The sequence below is a fragment of the Pseudorca crassidens genome, chromosome 15 (genome assembly GCF_039906515.1).
Source record: "Pseudorca crassidens isolate mPseCra1 chromosome 15, mPseCra1.hap1, whole genome shotgun sequence".
Classification (NCBI taxonomy): domain Eukaryota; kingdom Metazoa; phylum Chordata; class Mammalia; order Artiodactyla; family Delphinidae; genus Pseudorca; species Pseudorca crassidens.
In genome coordinates, this window is record NC_090310.1 from 78,908,610 (window position 1) to 78,925,058 (window position 16,449).

Genomic DNA, 16,449 nt, shown 5'->3' on the forward strand with positions numbered 1-16,449 from the left:
GGACCCTTGTGATTAATCCAGGATAATCTTCTCATCTCATAATCGTTAACTTAATCGCATCTTTGAAGCCCCTTTTGCCACAGAAGGAAACATTCACGGGTTCTGGGGATTAGCATGTGGACACATTTAGGGGGCCGTTATTCTCCTTCCACAACCAGTGATAGTGATTTAAGGGAAAAAATGGGCCTGAGAAGCCATCTTTAAGGTGGCTGTTTGGATTGTCATTTTCTAAGATACGCAACAATGGCTCAAATAACAAGGGTTAAAACAAGATTAATATCTTTTTTTTTTCTCTCTCTCTCCTCCCCTCCTCTAGCTCTCTATCTCTCGTTTTCTCTCTTTCTATCAGGTCCTCATTCTCTCTGACCTGATGCTCCGCCATCCCTAGGGGTGTTCCAGGTAACTCTCCACCATGCCTGCAGACTAGCCAATGGGAAATGGGGGGAGGGGAGAGCACACACCCTCTTCCTTTTATGGACACACCCAGAAGTTGGAACCTTGACTTTCGTCACCATCCCATTGACTGGAACTTGGCCACACAGCTGCAAGGAGGGTTGGGAAATATGGTCGTTCTAGGTGGCCACGTGCCCAGTAAAAATGGGAGTCCTAGTACTAAAAAGGAGGGAGAATGTTAATATTAGGAGACAAATAGCAATTCTGCCATAGGGCTGAGAGAGGAGAGAAAACGGAGATCTCTGTCACAGACATGGGGCTGGAGGGGAGAATAAGCAGCTTCTCCCAGGTGGGAAGATACAGAAGTACCCATCACACACACAGTTAATAACTTAGTCAGTTTCTAGTCTCGTTCCTCCTTCCTAAGAGGAACCCTGCTTTGGTCAAGATCACAAAGCACTTGGCTAAAAAGTTTGATCTCCCAGTCTCCCTTGAGACCGTGAATGTGCGCAGAAATCTGCTGGGGCTATCTGGAACAGCGTTCAGCTTCCTGATAGAAACACCCTCCCTTCTCGCTTCTCTGGTCTTCCTCTTCCTACCAGAAGCTCAGGAGTTTCTGCAGGTGCAGCAGCATCTGTCAAACATGACAAAGGGGTACCCAGGGGGAGCCTGGGTCCTTGACGATAACACTGAGCCCTACCATCTGTGGACTGCCTGCTGCAGACTTCCTTCTAGCAGAGAAAAGCAAACCCCATGTTTGTTTAATCCTCTTTGCTTTGGCAATTTGGGGTCTCCCTGGCCTGACTGTTTGCCCTCTGCCCTTGTACGTTATAGTGGGGCTCGCTGGTAGGTGTGCTCTGCCCACATATACACAGCCCATGGCTTATCCCACCATCCCAAGGAGAGGCCCCTTGGGAAAGGAAAGCGCATATAGTTGCAGAAGAAACCCATGCTTCTTACGGTTATTAACCAAGTTGATGCTTTATTTTTAAATGCAAAACAACATTTAAGGGATCTCAGGAGATATGGAGAAAACAAACATTACAAAAGGGAAAGATCAGGGCTTTCCTGGTGGCACAGTGGTTAAGAATCTACCTGCCAATGCAGGGGACACGGGTTCGAGCCCTGGTCTGGGAAGATCCCACATGCTGCAGAGCAACTAAGCCCGTGCACCACAATTACTAAGCCTGGGCTCTAGAGCCCACGTGCCACAACTACTGAAGCCCGTGTGCCACAATTACTGAGCCTACGCTCTAGAGCCCATGAGCTACAACTACTGAGCCCATGTGCCACAGCTACTGAAGTCCACACACCTAGAGCCCGTGCTCTGCCACAAGAGAAGCCACCACAGTGAGAAGCCTGTGCACCGTAACGAAGACTAGCCCCCACTCACCGCAACTAGAGAAGGCCCTCATGCCGCAATGAAGACCCAACACAGCCAAAAATAAAAAATAAATAAAACATTAAAAAAAAAAAGGGAAGGATCAAAGTGGATAAATGGAATACTTCACTCTGAAATAAGCATAGAGAATTCAGGGAGAAGAAAAATCATTTTCATTCTACTTTGTATCTTCAGGAGGATTCAAGAGACAGTGCACTGATGAGAAGAGGTTGTTGTGAAAATGGAATAGTCAGAGAAGAAGGAATCAGGCTTGAAAATGAGAAATAGGATTACATTTGAAAGTTTCGATGAGTGGGCTGAGAAATAAGACATGGCCAATGATAAAGTTAGTGATCTGGAGGACAGAATTGAAGAAATCTCCCAGAATGTAAAGAGACGAAGCTGGAAAATGTAAGAGAAAAGTCGAGACAAAGAGGATGAATCCAGGAGTTCCAGATGCTATGAAATGGGAATTTCAAAAGAAGAGAGAGACTAGAAGGGAGGAAATAATAAAAGAAATGAGAGGAACATTTCCCTGAACTCCAGGAAAGGCCTGAGTCCTCAGATTACATGCTTCACCTGGTTCCATTTACAATGCATACCTATAGACCTCAGGGAAAATTTTAAAACATTAAGAAAAAAGAGGCGGGACTTCCCTGGTGGCACAGTGGTTAAGACTCCATGCTCCCAATGCAGGCGGCCCGGGGCCAATTCCTGGTCAGGGAACTAGATCCCACATGCATGCCGCAACTAGGAGCTGGCAAGCCGCAACTAAGGAGGACATGTGCCACAACTAAGGAGCCTGCCTGCCGCAACTAAGACCTGGCACAACCAAATAAATACATAAAATATATTTTTTAAATTATTTTTTAAAAAAAGGGCTTCCCTTGTGGCGCAGTGGTTAAGAATCTGCCTGCCAATGCAGGGGACACAGGTTCGAGTCGTGGTCCAGGAAGATCCCACATGCCGCGGAGCAACTAAGCCCTTGCACCACAACTACTGAGCCTGCGCTCTAAAGCCCGTGAGCCACAACTACTGAAGCCCATGCGCCTAGAGCCCATTCTCCGCAACAAGAGAAGCCACTGCAATGAGAAACCCGCACACGGCAAGGAAGAGTAACCCCTGCTCGCTGCAACTAGAGAAAGCCCGCGTGCAGCAACAAAGACCCAACGCAGCCCAAAATAAATAAATAAAGTTTTTTAAAAAAGAATAAAGAGGCTACCCTACAGACTTTTGGAAATAATAATTTTTAAAGTGGTAAACTACCAAAGATTGAAAATCAGATTAACACCAGATTTGTCATCTACTCGGATGCCAGAAGATGATGAGGATATGTCTTCCATGTTCTGAGGGTAAAAGAGTTTCAATCTAGGGTTCCTTATATAACTAAACAAAATAAAGATATTCTTAGACATCGAAGAATTTAAAAATTCACAGTCCATGTACTCTATTTGAAAACATTGCCCAAGGATTTATATCAACCTCCTGAAAAAGAATCTGAGAAAGAGGATGGCATATACATTATTTAAAAGTGGCAGTTGACAACTGTACAGAAGAGGCAAAGAATACTAGAAAGAAACTAAAATACTATGTGTTATACCTGACACTTGGAAGATTCTCCTTTGAGTGGTAAAGTTTCAGTGACTCGGAATCATATTTCCTTCTGCATGGGTTCATTCACACTTAATGAATATTGCTTACTTGGTGATGTCAGTGCTGTTTATTAGCTTTCAGTTTTCAGAGTCAGCCTATTGACAATTCAAAGAAGATTTAGTTCTAAATTCTAGAGCAGAATTGTGAGAAATAATAGTAACACATCGAGACATTATATAGCAGGCACTGTTCTAAGCGCTTAGTGTGAATTAACACTTTTTTTTTATAGTGGATTTCCTGTTTTTATTTTCATTTCTATCAGTATTTGCCTCATGTATTTTAACGTTTTATGGTTAGATACAAACACGCTTAGAATTGTCTTTTAGAAGTATTGACGCCTTTATAATTGGGTAATGTGCCTCTTTATACTTCATTATTTTGCTTGTTTTGAAGCCTATTTTGTCTGAAATTAATATATCTACTTCAACTTTCTTTTAATTAGCATCATTATGGTATTTTTTTAACATCTTTATTGGGGTATAATTGCTTCACATGAATTAACACTTTTAATCTGCATGACAACTTTATGAAGCAGAAACTGTCATTATCCCCCTTTTTACTGAAAAGGAAACTGGAACACAGAGAGGTTAAGTAACTTGCTCAAAGTTACACAGCAAAACGTGGCAGAGGTGGGATATGAATACAGACATACTGACCTCAGGGTCCACGAAGTAAAAATAATATAACTAACGTACATAAGAGGGAAGGGGTAACAACAGACAGAAGTCAGAGTAACTACTCTATTTTCCTTATCTTTCAATTGAAGGAGTTGTTCAATACAGTCTAAGGTTGATAAATCAAGAAGTAGAAGTAGACATACCGTTAAAGGTAAACTCTACCATCAGAAAAACTAGAAAACCCAAGCCAAGAATTGACACCCCTGGGGAAGTACTCAAGTACTCTGGTGGAAGAAGATACTTCGTGTTATGCCTTACTTTTTTTCCCCCTCACATATTTATATCCTGAGATACTACATTCGTCTTCATGTTTGCGGCGAATACTTTATTATTGAAAAAAATATTTTATCATGTGCATGCGTTATTGCTATCATTTTAGAAACGAGTTCAATTTTCCAAAAAAATTAATTTTCTAAATGCGGTGAGTCATCTTGACAACTCCGAGTAGAAGTTACCCGTTTTGGAATAACAGTCAGGGTGGAGGGTCGGAGCCCACCTCGAGCCGCCGCCTCAGCCCATCTCCTCAGTTCTGTCCAGTTAAGCTTCCCTCCCACTCCCGGGAAAAGTTTGTCTGGCAAAGTCTTCCAAGCTCAGAACCTTGGCAGACGCAACATTCCAAAAGGGAGACCAAGAATCCTGGGAAATGGCTGTGTTCGCCCTTCTCCCCGAGGGCAACTGTGTTGGTTGGTGGGCTCTGGGAAAATCTAGAAGAGGAATTGCTGACACTGCAGCTCCAATCATCATCAGGGGCATTGAGCACATCTGTGAAACCCGACGTAGGTCTGGCAGCATCCTCCAGCTCCCTGGAAGATATCGTGGGGTGGCAGTCCCTGCAGTGTTGGGGTCTCTTCACACTCACCCCTTGACTGCTCCCTGGGTCTGCAGTCCCTCGGCCTCCTGGCTCCTCCACCCATCAGTGTCAGGCCCCAAGAGCCCCCTCCAGAGTCGCTGCCCTGGCTGCAGGCCCCTCCAAGGGTTCCAGACTCTGCCCCAATCAACTACACCCCTGTGGTTCTCGCCGTGAGTCACGGCAGGTCTGCTGTGCCGCCTTCCTATCTGGCGAACCGGAGATCGCCTTTAATTCCCTCCAGCTGGGCTCCGCAGGACTGAGATAATCTGTTCTGGCGCAAGAGGAAAGCAGAGGGTTTGTTGTGTCTTTGTTTCATTCAAATGGTTTGGATGATGACTCACTCCATTTCTTCTTTCTTTCTTTTTAAACCAGGGCACCGTCTAGAAGTCGTTTTTGATTAGAAGCTGACCTCAAAAGTACGCTCGCATCATTCTGAAAACATCTGACAGCACCACAGAAACCGACGCAGAACGAGAAAGGACACAGTGGACGAAGGCCAGGACCAGGGCCTTCCCACACGGCTCTCCGGGCTGTCATTGGCCTGAGTCAAAATTGGGATGCCGTCCCCTGTCAGACCCCCGGATACCTGCATTGACATGGGGCCAGCTGGGAGTGATAGTGGTGACTGTCATCATCGTGGTCGTCATCGCATGACACTGGCCGATACTACTGAGTCCTTATTACGTACGTACGGCCCATGCCGTTCTAAGGGAGTTATCCATTCTCGCAGCATCCTGTCAGGCAGGTACCACTTGGCTTTGCGGTCTGAGTGGCATTGTCAGGTACTGCTCAGAAGCTGGGAGGTCAGGGTGGGTAGACCAGCGGTCTCTTTAGGAACACGAAGCCCCGAGGCAAAGCCAGCTTGGCCTTGAGGGAGAAGCTGTGAACCAGCGAGGTGGGAGCGGGTGGCCAGAGGTGGTGAGCAGGGCGTGAGAGGGGTCCAAGGTCAGTGTTAACAGCACAGGGAAGCAGGAGGTTGGCTGCACCCAGGTGGAGGGCAGCAGAAAGCTGTGGCTGGCCAAGGACATGGCTCTCATTCACTGCTATGCCTCCCCTGTGTGCCAGCTGGTAGGCAGAGAGGTGGGCATGAAGCCTTCACTTCCCCAAGTCCACAGGCTGTTGGAAGAGACAGACTAGGAGAAACGGAGTGGGAGAAATCACCTCCAACCAGGGCATTCTGGAAAGCTCCCAGCGGGAGGCGGCTTTGGCATTGAGCAGGGTGGGGGCGGGGGTGGACCAGCACAGGAGGGGAGCGAGCACCTTGTGTGTTTAGGTGAGTTAAGCACCTGTGAGGAAGAGGTCGCTCCACATGGCAGGGGTGTGAACTGAAGGAAAAGGGAATTCTAGGAAATCCAAAAGGTGGGTGAGAAAATACTGTGAAGGTCTGATAGTAGCAACGATGACTGATACTGCAATAGAGGCCTGGCGTCTGGCATCCCTGCGGGGGGGGAGGGGGGGCGGAGGCAAGTGCCCCAAAGGCCTGGAGAGCTGAGCTGGCCACTCCTCTGTGAGAGCAGCTCCTTTGATTGGCCCCTAGTGCCTGCATCTTGTGAGCCCTTCTGTGGGGTGTTTGAATATTGATGAACCGTCCATGGGTGGCCAATGTGTTCGTTCCCCGGGGCTGCTGTAACCAATTGCCACAAACCAAGTGGCCTAAAACAACCAAAATTTGTTCACTTACAGACCTGAAGGCCAGAAGTCCAAAATCACGGTGTCAGCAGGCCGCACTCCCTCCGAATGTTCTAGCTTGGGAGGAATCCTTTACTGCTTTCTCCGGTTTCTGGTGGCTCCAGGTATTCCTGGGCTTGTAGCCTGAGAACCCCAACCTCTGCCCCCATCTTTACGTGGCCTTTTCCTCCTCTTATAAGGACACTTGTCATTGGATTTAGCCCCCCACCCCGATAATCCAGGATGATCTCGAGATCATTAATAACGCCAAGGACCCTTTTCCCAAATAAGGTAACATTCACAGGTTCCTGGTGGGTATTTGGGTGGGGGCCACCGTTCAACCTAATACAGCCAATAAGGCCTATTTCCCCCCATCAAGTGGGAGCTTCCTGAGGATGGAAACTGTGCTCCTTCCTTCCTTCCTTCCTTCCTTCCTTCCTTCCTTCCTTCCTTCCTTCCTTCCTCCCTCCCTCCCTCCCTCCCTCCCTCCCTCCCTCCCTCCTTCCCTCTCCCCCTTCCCTCCTTCCCCAAATATTGAGGGAACATCTGCCATGTTCCAGGCTCAGTGCTGGGTCCTGGGGAGACTGAAGCAATGCAAACAGGTCCAGTTCCTGCCCTCTCAGAGCTGACTTTGCAGTGGAGGGAGGTAGACCCAACAGAAGCAGTTACACCATTGCTCATGGCAGGCAGAACTACAAAAGAAGGGGGGAGGGGCAAGACCAGCAGGGTTGGGGGTGGGTCAGGGTGGACCAGCTCCAACCAGGGAGGTCAGGGAAGGCTTTGCAGAAGACGTGACACATAGCTGGACCCTGGATGCTGAGAAGGACCAGGTTGGAACCTCCCTCTCACTTCCTGGCTGTGTGATCTTGGACAGTTGCTTTACCCCTCTCTGCCTCAGTTTCCTCGTGTATAAAGTGGTGATGGCAAAAACACAGTCTCCTGGAACCATCCTGAGGACTGGGTGAGTAAACCCGTGGGGAGCCTTCACAGCTGCAGTGTTCCCAGTACTTGCTTCATAAGCCATAGCTAATCCTCCTAAAAGAATACTTAAATGTTAACATTATTGGCACACTGGCAGAGAGCCATGCACCAAAAACTTTTGTTAACAATTGAGGAATATTTATTTTAAAAACCAAACAAACAAAAAGGACCTAAAATTAGTCATCATGCAAAACTCTGGAACGTCTCGGAGTTCCTTACTCTTATCTTACAACTTGACTTGGGGCTTGTTTGAATCAGGTTGGGGCCTGGGACACCTATTCTCTTTAGGGTTTGGGGCTTGAAATCTTCGTAAAGGCCTGGCAGAGGTACCGGGGCATGTTGGCCACTATTTTGGGCAGAGCAAGCTGAGTCCTTGGAACTTTGGGACCGGCCAGCGGAGCCAGGGGTCTCCGACATCGTGTTGACTTGGTAGATGGATGGAGGTCAGGCTGAAGGTGGTCCTGGGGTGAGAAGGGGCAGAGAAGCTGGGGCACTTGCAGGAGGCCCACGGAGAGCCCCAGGCCCGCAGGCATCTCCTCCCATCTGGGCCTCCGGGATCCGTCCCTCTAGGGGGCAGTAGGGCTCTACCGAGAGTCCCTGTCTCGTCCTGCAGAGGCCGGGAGAAGCCCCTCGCCTTACAATGTGCCTCGGTGTCAGCATCGAGGGAGAGTTCTTTCTTTTTTTTTTTTTTAATTTTTATTGGCGTATAGCTGCTTTACAATGTCGTGTTCATTTCTGCTGTGCAGCAAAGTGCATCAGCTCTACGTATATCCCCCTCTTTTTCAGATTTCCTTCCCACTTAGGTCACCACAGAGCACATCAAGGGAAATTTCTGCACAGACTTTGCCCTGGCTGGGCCCAGAGGATATATCTTTGCACATTCAGATGTCTGGGGGGGAAATGCTCATTAGGAAGGAAAGTATTTAATGTCACGGTAACACGTGAATGTTTCTAAAAGTGGAAGCTGACAGCTGTACCCACTTAGGGAGCACTTCGGGGTTCCAGCCGCCAGGAGGTCAGCCCCCTCCAGCCTGATGGGGGAAGGAAGTTGGATTTCTAAGGCGCGTGCTATTCACAGGGAGAAGACATGCGTTTCCGCACTAGTGTTCGTGGCCAGGTTCAGGTTTTTAGACCCTGAAAACAAATCTCCTTGACCGGTTCTCCCCCATCTGCTGCTCCTCCCGTCTTGCTGGGGGAACCAGGGTAGCCCCTGGCTGTGTTTTGATGTAGCACTGTGACCCCAAAGATCCGAGACTCATGGGCGGCACCCTCCCCCCACCCCCCGTGGTGTGGCCTTATGGTCCACTCTGGGGGCAGGTGCAGGGGTATGGGTACATCTGCATGGGGCACATACAGTCCTGGGTTCAGGTCCTAAATCTGCCACTTCATGCTGTGTGGTCATCAGCAGGGTCCCCATGGAGCCTCCCACCTTGCCTGAAAAACAAGGAGAGACCTGCCCTGCAGGGTGACTTATTTCTGGACGTGATTCCAGTGACACGATTCCTGGAACGGGCTTAGTGGGGTGCCAGGCGCACCCTGACATTCACCATCACACCACCAGCCACCCTTCCAGCTCCCACCCCGCTGCCTACTCCAGCCCGCCTTCCCTGACCTCTACCACTTCCCACTTCCCTGGCACTCCATCCCTTCTCTGTTTACTGTTTACAGTCTGTCTCCAGCTGGAACAGGAGCTCTACCCTGCCTTATGCAGGACACATATTCAACATCAATAAATATTGTTGAGGGACTTCCCTGGTGGTCCAGTGGTTGAGTTGCCGTGCTTCCAGTGCAGGGGACGTGGGTTTGAACCCTGCTCGGGGAACTAAGATCCCACATGCCGTGAGGCCAAAACCAAAACCAAACCAAAACAACAACATCAGCAACGAAACATACATACATACGCACGTACGTACATGCGTACATAAATATTGTTGAGTGCACGCATGAGGGAATGGGAGCTCTAACTCAGTTGTCAGTTTCCCCAGCTGTGCAGTGAGGATGATGCTACTAGAAGTCTCTAGGTGGCTTTGGATGCATCAAACCCTTGTGTGAGCACCTGGCCCAGGCGCTCAGCAGATGCAAGTTCATGTCCCCGGCTGTCGGCTTTATAATACAGGCAGGAGAACGGCCCCTCCACCAGCCCTCGAGGGCAGCCACACAGACTCAGCCACTGAGGCCTGAGCAGGATCTCTGCACACTGGATCCTTCCACACACCAGGCGGGGAGGCCCAGGTCAGGGAGGCTGTACACACTGGTCTGTGTAAGCGATGTGCGGAGCCTAGGACCATGTCCGCTGTTCCGCGTGAAGCAGCCGGGGGCTCTCACTGGGGGAGGAGCTGGTCCATGGCGGGTGACAGACCCTCACCCGTGGTGGCCAAGAGCAAGGGCACACGGGTGGATGCGGACGTGAGTCCCAGCCTGACTGCTCTTGGCTGGGTGGCCTCGGCAGGTGACTTCACACCTCTGAGCCTCGGTTTCCTGTCAGGTGGGGTGATGGGAGCCCGCCGCTCTGAGAGCTGTGATGAGAGAATAACCAGCGCAGGAATGAGAACCGTTACTGTGCTGAATTCAGAGTCGAGCAAAAGAGTTGAGGGAAGCAGAGGAACGGCCCCTCAGAGACATCCACGCCCTGATCCCTGGAACCTGTGAATGGATGCTACCTCGAGAGGGGGGATTAAGGTTGCAGATGGAATTAGTCTTGCTAATCGGCTGACCTTATGATCAGGAGACTAGCCTGGGGGATCCAGGTGGGTCCCGTGGAACCACAAGAGCCCTTAAAAGTGGAAGAGGGAGGCAGCGAGAGAGGACTGCACCTGCCACTGCTGGCGCTGAAGACGGAGGAAGGGGCCATGAGCCACGGCATGTGAGTGGCCACCAGAAGCTAGAAAAGGCAGAAGAACCCTGGAGTTTGCAGAAGGAATGCAGCCCTGCCAACACACTGATTGTGGCGCAGAGGCTTCTGACCTCCCAGACTGTGAGATGGTGACTCTCTGTTGTCTTAAGGCATAAGTTTGTGGTAGTTTGTTAGTGCAGTTATAGGAAACTCAGAGGAGGGCGGCGTCATGGCAGCCTCCACCCGGCCTCCCTCTCAGGAGCAGAACGTGGCAGAATGAGGATCAGCCTCAGACCTGCTGACGGGGTTAAATCTAGTGGAACCCTGGCCCTTTGTAAGTGAGAAGAGACCGTCAAGATCATCTAGGTCCGCATTTCAGAGCGGGATGTCCCCCAGATTAGTCCCGAGCGATGTTCTGTTCATAATGGTCCCATGGGTCCGTCGGTTAGGAAATGCTGCCTACACTGTCTGGCTTTCAAGCAGCCACAGTACTCTTTTATCTCTGAGAGGCTCTGAGAAGGCCTGCAGCAAAAAGCAAGAAAGCTTTTCTAACTTCCACTCAGCACTTCCAAAGATACTGTAGCATAAACCTTCTTCCTCCAAGCCTTCCCCCCAGAACCTGTACTAACAACTCAACCAAGCTTGTGTTTGGTGGATGGGCTGATCTACTCAAATCAGTTCATGAGACAAATGGAGAAACTGAAGCCCAAACAGGTGGAGGTGCCCTGGAGAAGCAGTGCAGCTTCAACCAGCCACACGGCCCTGGGCAAGTCACATCACCTCTCAGAGCCTCTGATTCCTGATGGATAAAATGCAGACAAGAGGGCCTGCTTTGCAGAACACCATGGATAGCTGTCTCCCTCCGTTGGGGCTGCTATAACAAAGTACCATAGGCTGGAGGACTTGTAAACAACAGAAATTTATTTCTCACAGTTCCAGAGGCTGGGAGTCTGAGCCCAGGATGCCAGCATGGGCAGGTCCTGGTGAGGGCCCTCTTCTGGATTGCAGACTATCCATTTCTCCCTGCGTCCTCACGGGGTGGAAAGAGAGCTCTCTGGAGCCTCTTATGTAAGGGCACTAATTCCACCCATGAGGGTTCCACCCTCAAGACCTAATTACCCCTAATTAGGTACCTCCTAATACCATCACATTGGCAGCTAGGCTTTTAACTTGAGTTTTCAGTCCACAAGCAAGGAAGTGGCCGTTGAAGTGGCCAGCACCCACCTGGTAGGTAGTTAGGCAAGAGTAGGTACTACTTGTATTCGTTTCCCATTGTTGCCACAACAAGTCACCACAGACTTACAGGCTTATAACACAAATGTATTATCTTACATTTCTGGAGGTCAGTAGTCCTAAAATCAAGATGTCAGCAGGGCTGGTTCCTTCTGGAGGCTCTAGAGCAGAATCTGTTTGCTTTGTCCAGCTTCTAGAAACTGCTCTTGTTCCTGGGCTCACACCACTCTGACCTCTGCTTCTGTCATTACGTCTTCTGAATCTGACCCTCCTGCCTCCCTCCTATAAGGAACTCTGTGACTACAGTGGGTCCCCCTGGATAATTCAGGGTAACTTCCCAATCTCAAGGTTCTTCATCACAGCTGCAAAGTCCCTTCTGCCTTGTAAGGTGACATATTCCCAGGCCCCAGGGATAGGATGTGGACATCTTTGGGGACCACTATTGAGCTGACCACGCCCAGGATGCCTCCTTTGCTGGCCCTGCGTTCCTCCTGCTACAGTGCATTCTCTCTCTCCTTTGCTCCAGGCTGGACACCAAAGGAGTGATTTAGTTCTAACCTGGGCTTCTGGTTGAGTCAAGTGCAGGAGAAAGTTTGCGTCTCTGCAGACATCCCCCATCCCTCTCAGACCATCACCCCCAGGCCATGCAGGTTGCAGTGGAAGAGCATCTTAGAAGGCAGGCTGCAGCCAAAGATTCCAGAGAAAACTGACTGCAAACTGTATCCCTTCATTCATCAAATATTGGAGTGCCTGCCGAATGCCTGGTCTTTCTTGGTGCTGCAGGCACAGGTGTGGACTGGACAGACCGGGCCCTGCCCTCAGGGAGCTGACTTCTCATGGGGAAGAAGGACAGTCGGGGAGAGATCACATAATAGGCACCAGATCAGAAACAAAACAGCAGGGTATGAAGATGGAGGATGGTGGAGGTGTGCCCAGTTTGCCATATGGGGCTGGTGAGGGGGAGGGCCACGGAGGCTGAATCCTCGGATTCTGGGTTTGGCAACGGGGTTGATGGAGATGTTATCTGCAGAGAGGGGTTCACAGGAGGAGAGCAACTTTTTGCAGGCCTGCGGGGAGGTGATGAGTTCCGTCCTGGGTATGACAGTGTGATGGGCCAAAGGTCCATCTAACATGGGATGTCAGTGGGTGAGGGAATGTCTGAGCTGGAGCTAATGAACGTGGGCATTGTTCACCTCGGGGTGGGTTCCCCATGGAGGAGAAGACAAGAGGACCTGGGGCCGACGCCTGGGGAGCCTCCGTTTGGGCTGCAAAGGACGAGGAGCTGATGGGTGAAAGCAGAGAGACAGGTGCACAAGCGCCCAGAAAGCCAAGAGCGAAGGAAGAGGCTCACGAGGTGGAGAGCAGTCAACAGGGCCAAACGCTGCAGAGAAGCCCGGGAAGGGAAGACTCGAGAAGAATCCATTTGGCTCAGCTGGAGGAGGGCCCCAGTGGCCTCTGTTGCGGCCGTGTGCCGGGGGCAGAAGCTGCAAAGCAGCGGCGGAGCGGTGAGCAGGAGTAGAGGAAGCTGGGACAAGACGCATGCACAGCTCTTTCCTTGGCCAGGAAGTACGGAGGAGTCAGGCCAGTGGCTGGAGGTGGCCGTGGGGGTGATGGCTTTTTCCATCTTTATTTCTGGTTTATTCAGGCAGGGGACACCTGGCTTGTTTAAATGCTGATGGCTGGGAGCCAGGAGAGGGAGAGGTGAAGATGAAGGGGAGGGGTTGACCAAGGTGCGAAGCGGGCGGAAGGAGGCTCCTCCAGAATTCCAAAGAGGGGGTGGGACAGCCATCTGGGAGGAAGGAACCAGTGCGGGAGGCCTGTGGGCTGGGGGCAGGAGGTGTGTGCAGCAAACACGTGGGCACTGGCTCTGGACCGTGCAGGGATGGGCAGGTCACCATGGGGCTTTAAATCTACGAGTGATGCGGTCCGATTGGAGCCTGAGAACCAACATCTGGCAGCTGAGTGAATGGGTGGAAGAGGCCCATCAACCTGTTAGGGACAGGGCTCCCAAGTGTCCATCTCCTTCGTGGAGGTGCTGGTGGAAATGCATCTCATAACTCAAGATGCAGAATATTTTGGGAGGTGGTATTCTTGGAAGTTTAAAAACACAAGATCTAGGGGATAGACTGGGTTTGGATCCTGACTCCCTTCCAACAAGCTGTGTGACCTCGGGCTGGTTACTTGACCTCTCTGTGTGTTTTAGTTGCTTGTAGCTGTATAATAGACTACCTCAAAACTTAGCAACTGAAAACAACACCCGTTTAGTATCTTACAGTCCCTGTGAGTTGGGAAGCCAGGAGCCGCTTAACTGGGGCCCTATGCTTGGGGTTACTCGTGGGGCTGTGATCGAGGAAGTGGCAGAGGCCCGAGTCTGCTCAAGGCATGACTGGGGAGGACCCACTTCCAGGCAAAGTCAGTGGCTGTTGGCAGGATTCAGTTCTCCCTGGGCTGTTAACTGAGGCCCTCATTTCCTCACTGTCTGAAGCCAGAAGCCACCTTGAGTTCCAAATGGAGTTTGTCAAGTAGGGAGGTGGATAATTGAGTCTGGAATTCAGGAGAAGGGTCCAGGCAGGAGATATAAATGTGGGAGTCCTAGGCACGTAGATGGTATTTAAAACCATGCAATCGGTTGAGGTCACCAAGGAAACAGGTGCAGATAGAAAACACGTCCAAGGGCTGAGCCTGGGGGCATCCCAGTATTGGGGAGATGATGGGGAACCAGCAATAGATGGTAAGGAGAGGCCGGTGGAAAAGAAGAAGACCCAGTGGAAGCCGCGTGAAAGAAGCACATCAGGTTTAACCGCCGATTCTGCTGACCAGTCCAGTGAGACGACCATGGACAACTGACTACGTATGTAACAACAACCTGGGGTCGCTGGTCACTTTGACAAGGTGGTGTCAGTGGGTGTGAAAGCTGATGGGAAGGAGTTCAAGAGGGAATGGTAGGGGAGAGGCATGGGAGAGAGTGGATACATGCAGTATTTCAAGGAGTTTTGCTGTAAAGGAAAACAGAGAAATAAGACAATAGTTGAAGGGGAATTGTAGGATCCACAATTATTTTTTTTAACAGATCTTTATTGGAGTATAATAGCTTCACAATACTGTGTTAGTTTCTGTTGCACAGCAGAGCGAATCAGCCACATACATACACATGTCCCCATATCCCCTCCCTCTTGAGCCTCCCTCCCAACCTCCCTATCCCACCCCTCTAGGTGGGCACAAAGCACCGAGCTGATCTCCCTGTGCTATGTGGCTGCTTCTTCCCACCAGCCAACTGTTTTACAATCGGCAGTGTATATATGTCGATCCTACTCTCACTTCGCCCTAGCTTCTCCCTCCCATCCCATGTCCTCAAGTCCATTCTCTATGTCTACCTCTTTATTCCTGCTCTGCAACTACGTTCATCAGTACCATTTTTTTTTTAGATTCCATATAGAATGGCCATTATCAAAAAATCTATAAACAATAAATGCTGGAGAGGGTGTGGAGATAAGGGAACCCTCTTGCACTGTTGGTGGGAATGTAAATTGATACAGCCACTATGGAGAACAGTATGGAGGTTCCTTAAAAAACTAAAAATAGAACTACCATATGACCCAGCAATCCCACTACTGGGCATATACCCTGAGAAAACCATAATTCAAAAAGAGTCATGTACCAAAATGTTCACTGCAGCTCTATTTACAATAGCCAGGACATGGAAGCAACCTAAGTGTCCATCATTGGATGAATGGATAAAGAAGATGTGGCACATGTATACAATGAAATATTACTCAGCCATAAAAAGAAACGAAATTGAGTTATTTGTATTGAGGTGGATGGACCTAGAGTCTGTCATACAGAGTGAAGTAAGTCAGAAAGAGAAAAACAAATACTGTATGCTAACACAATTATTTTTAAGGTAGGGGAAATAATTGCATGTTTCTTTTCTGATCGGAATTATCTAGTAGAGAAGGAGGCTGGGCCATGTCTTGAGAAGGTGAGAGGGGACGGAGGGGGGTGGTCTAAGGTAGGAACAGGACGGTTTTTGAAGTATCACGAGGCAAAGCCAAACGAGCACAGGGGCCCTGATGCTGGTGGGGCAGGTGCGGTGGTAGGAGCTCACGGCAGCTCTTTCCACCTGCTTCCATGTTCCTCCCGAAATAGGAAGCAAGGCCGGGAGAAGAGAGGGAGAGCAGCGGGAGGAGGTGCTGGGAGTTTAAAGAGAGAGAGAAGATGTGAACGAGTCATCCAGGAGAGTCAAGAGTGGAGGACAGGAGAAATGGACGCTGGTGTCCTGGCAGTGACGGAAGCCCATGCATCACTGGCGGTCACGGGTATGCGGTACGTTTATGTTTTTCTGTAGCCAAGTTCACGGGCACAGAGGAAACTGAGCATTGGATTTAACCAGCTTGGGAGGGTGCATGACGCTTCACCATGGGATTTAAGCTGGGAAAGGGGAGGAGGGAGCACATCAAGAGAGAGACAAGAGTGAAAAAAAAGGTCGAAGGGCAAAAGGATTATAGGTGGCAGGTGGGATGTGGGATTATTGGAGTCAGGTGCTGGAGAGAGAAGCCAGTGTCAAAGGGTGGGGGAGGGGGGTGCTTAGGGCTTCCCTGGTGGCGCAGTGGTTGAGAGTCCGCCTGCCAATGCAGGGGACATGGGTTCGTGCCCTGGTCCGGGAGGATCCCACATGCTGGGATGTGGAGTGGCTGGGCCCGTGAGCCATGGCCGCTGAGCCTGTGCTCCGCAACGGGAGAGGCCACAGCAGTGAGAGGCCCGCGTACCGCAAAAAAAAAAA

The 16,449-nt window shown here is 50.2% G+C and overlaps 1 protein-coding gene across 6 annotated transcripts in view; it reads left to right on the top strand.

The window, feature by feature from the left end:
* The window catches only part of LOC137208012 (uncharacterized), a 324,147-nt gene that overhangs the window by 283,780 nt on the left and 23,918 nt on the right, over nt 1-16,449 (top strand). For 3 of the 6 annotated variants that reach the window (XR_010935434.1, XR_010935435.1, XR_010935439.1), the window contains 3 exons: nt 5,327-5,638; nt 6,638-6,913; nt 7,521-15,985. The gene's annotated coding sequence lies outside the window, so the exon portion shown is untranslated. The remainder of the gene's footprint in view (nt 1-5,326; nt 5,639-6,637; nt 6,914-7,520; nt 15,986-16,449) is intronic. The other 3 variants (XR_010935437.1, XR_010935438.1, XR_010935436.1) reach the window with 3 other exon arrangements.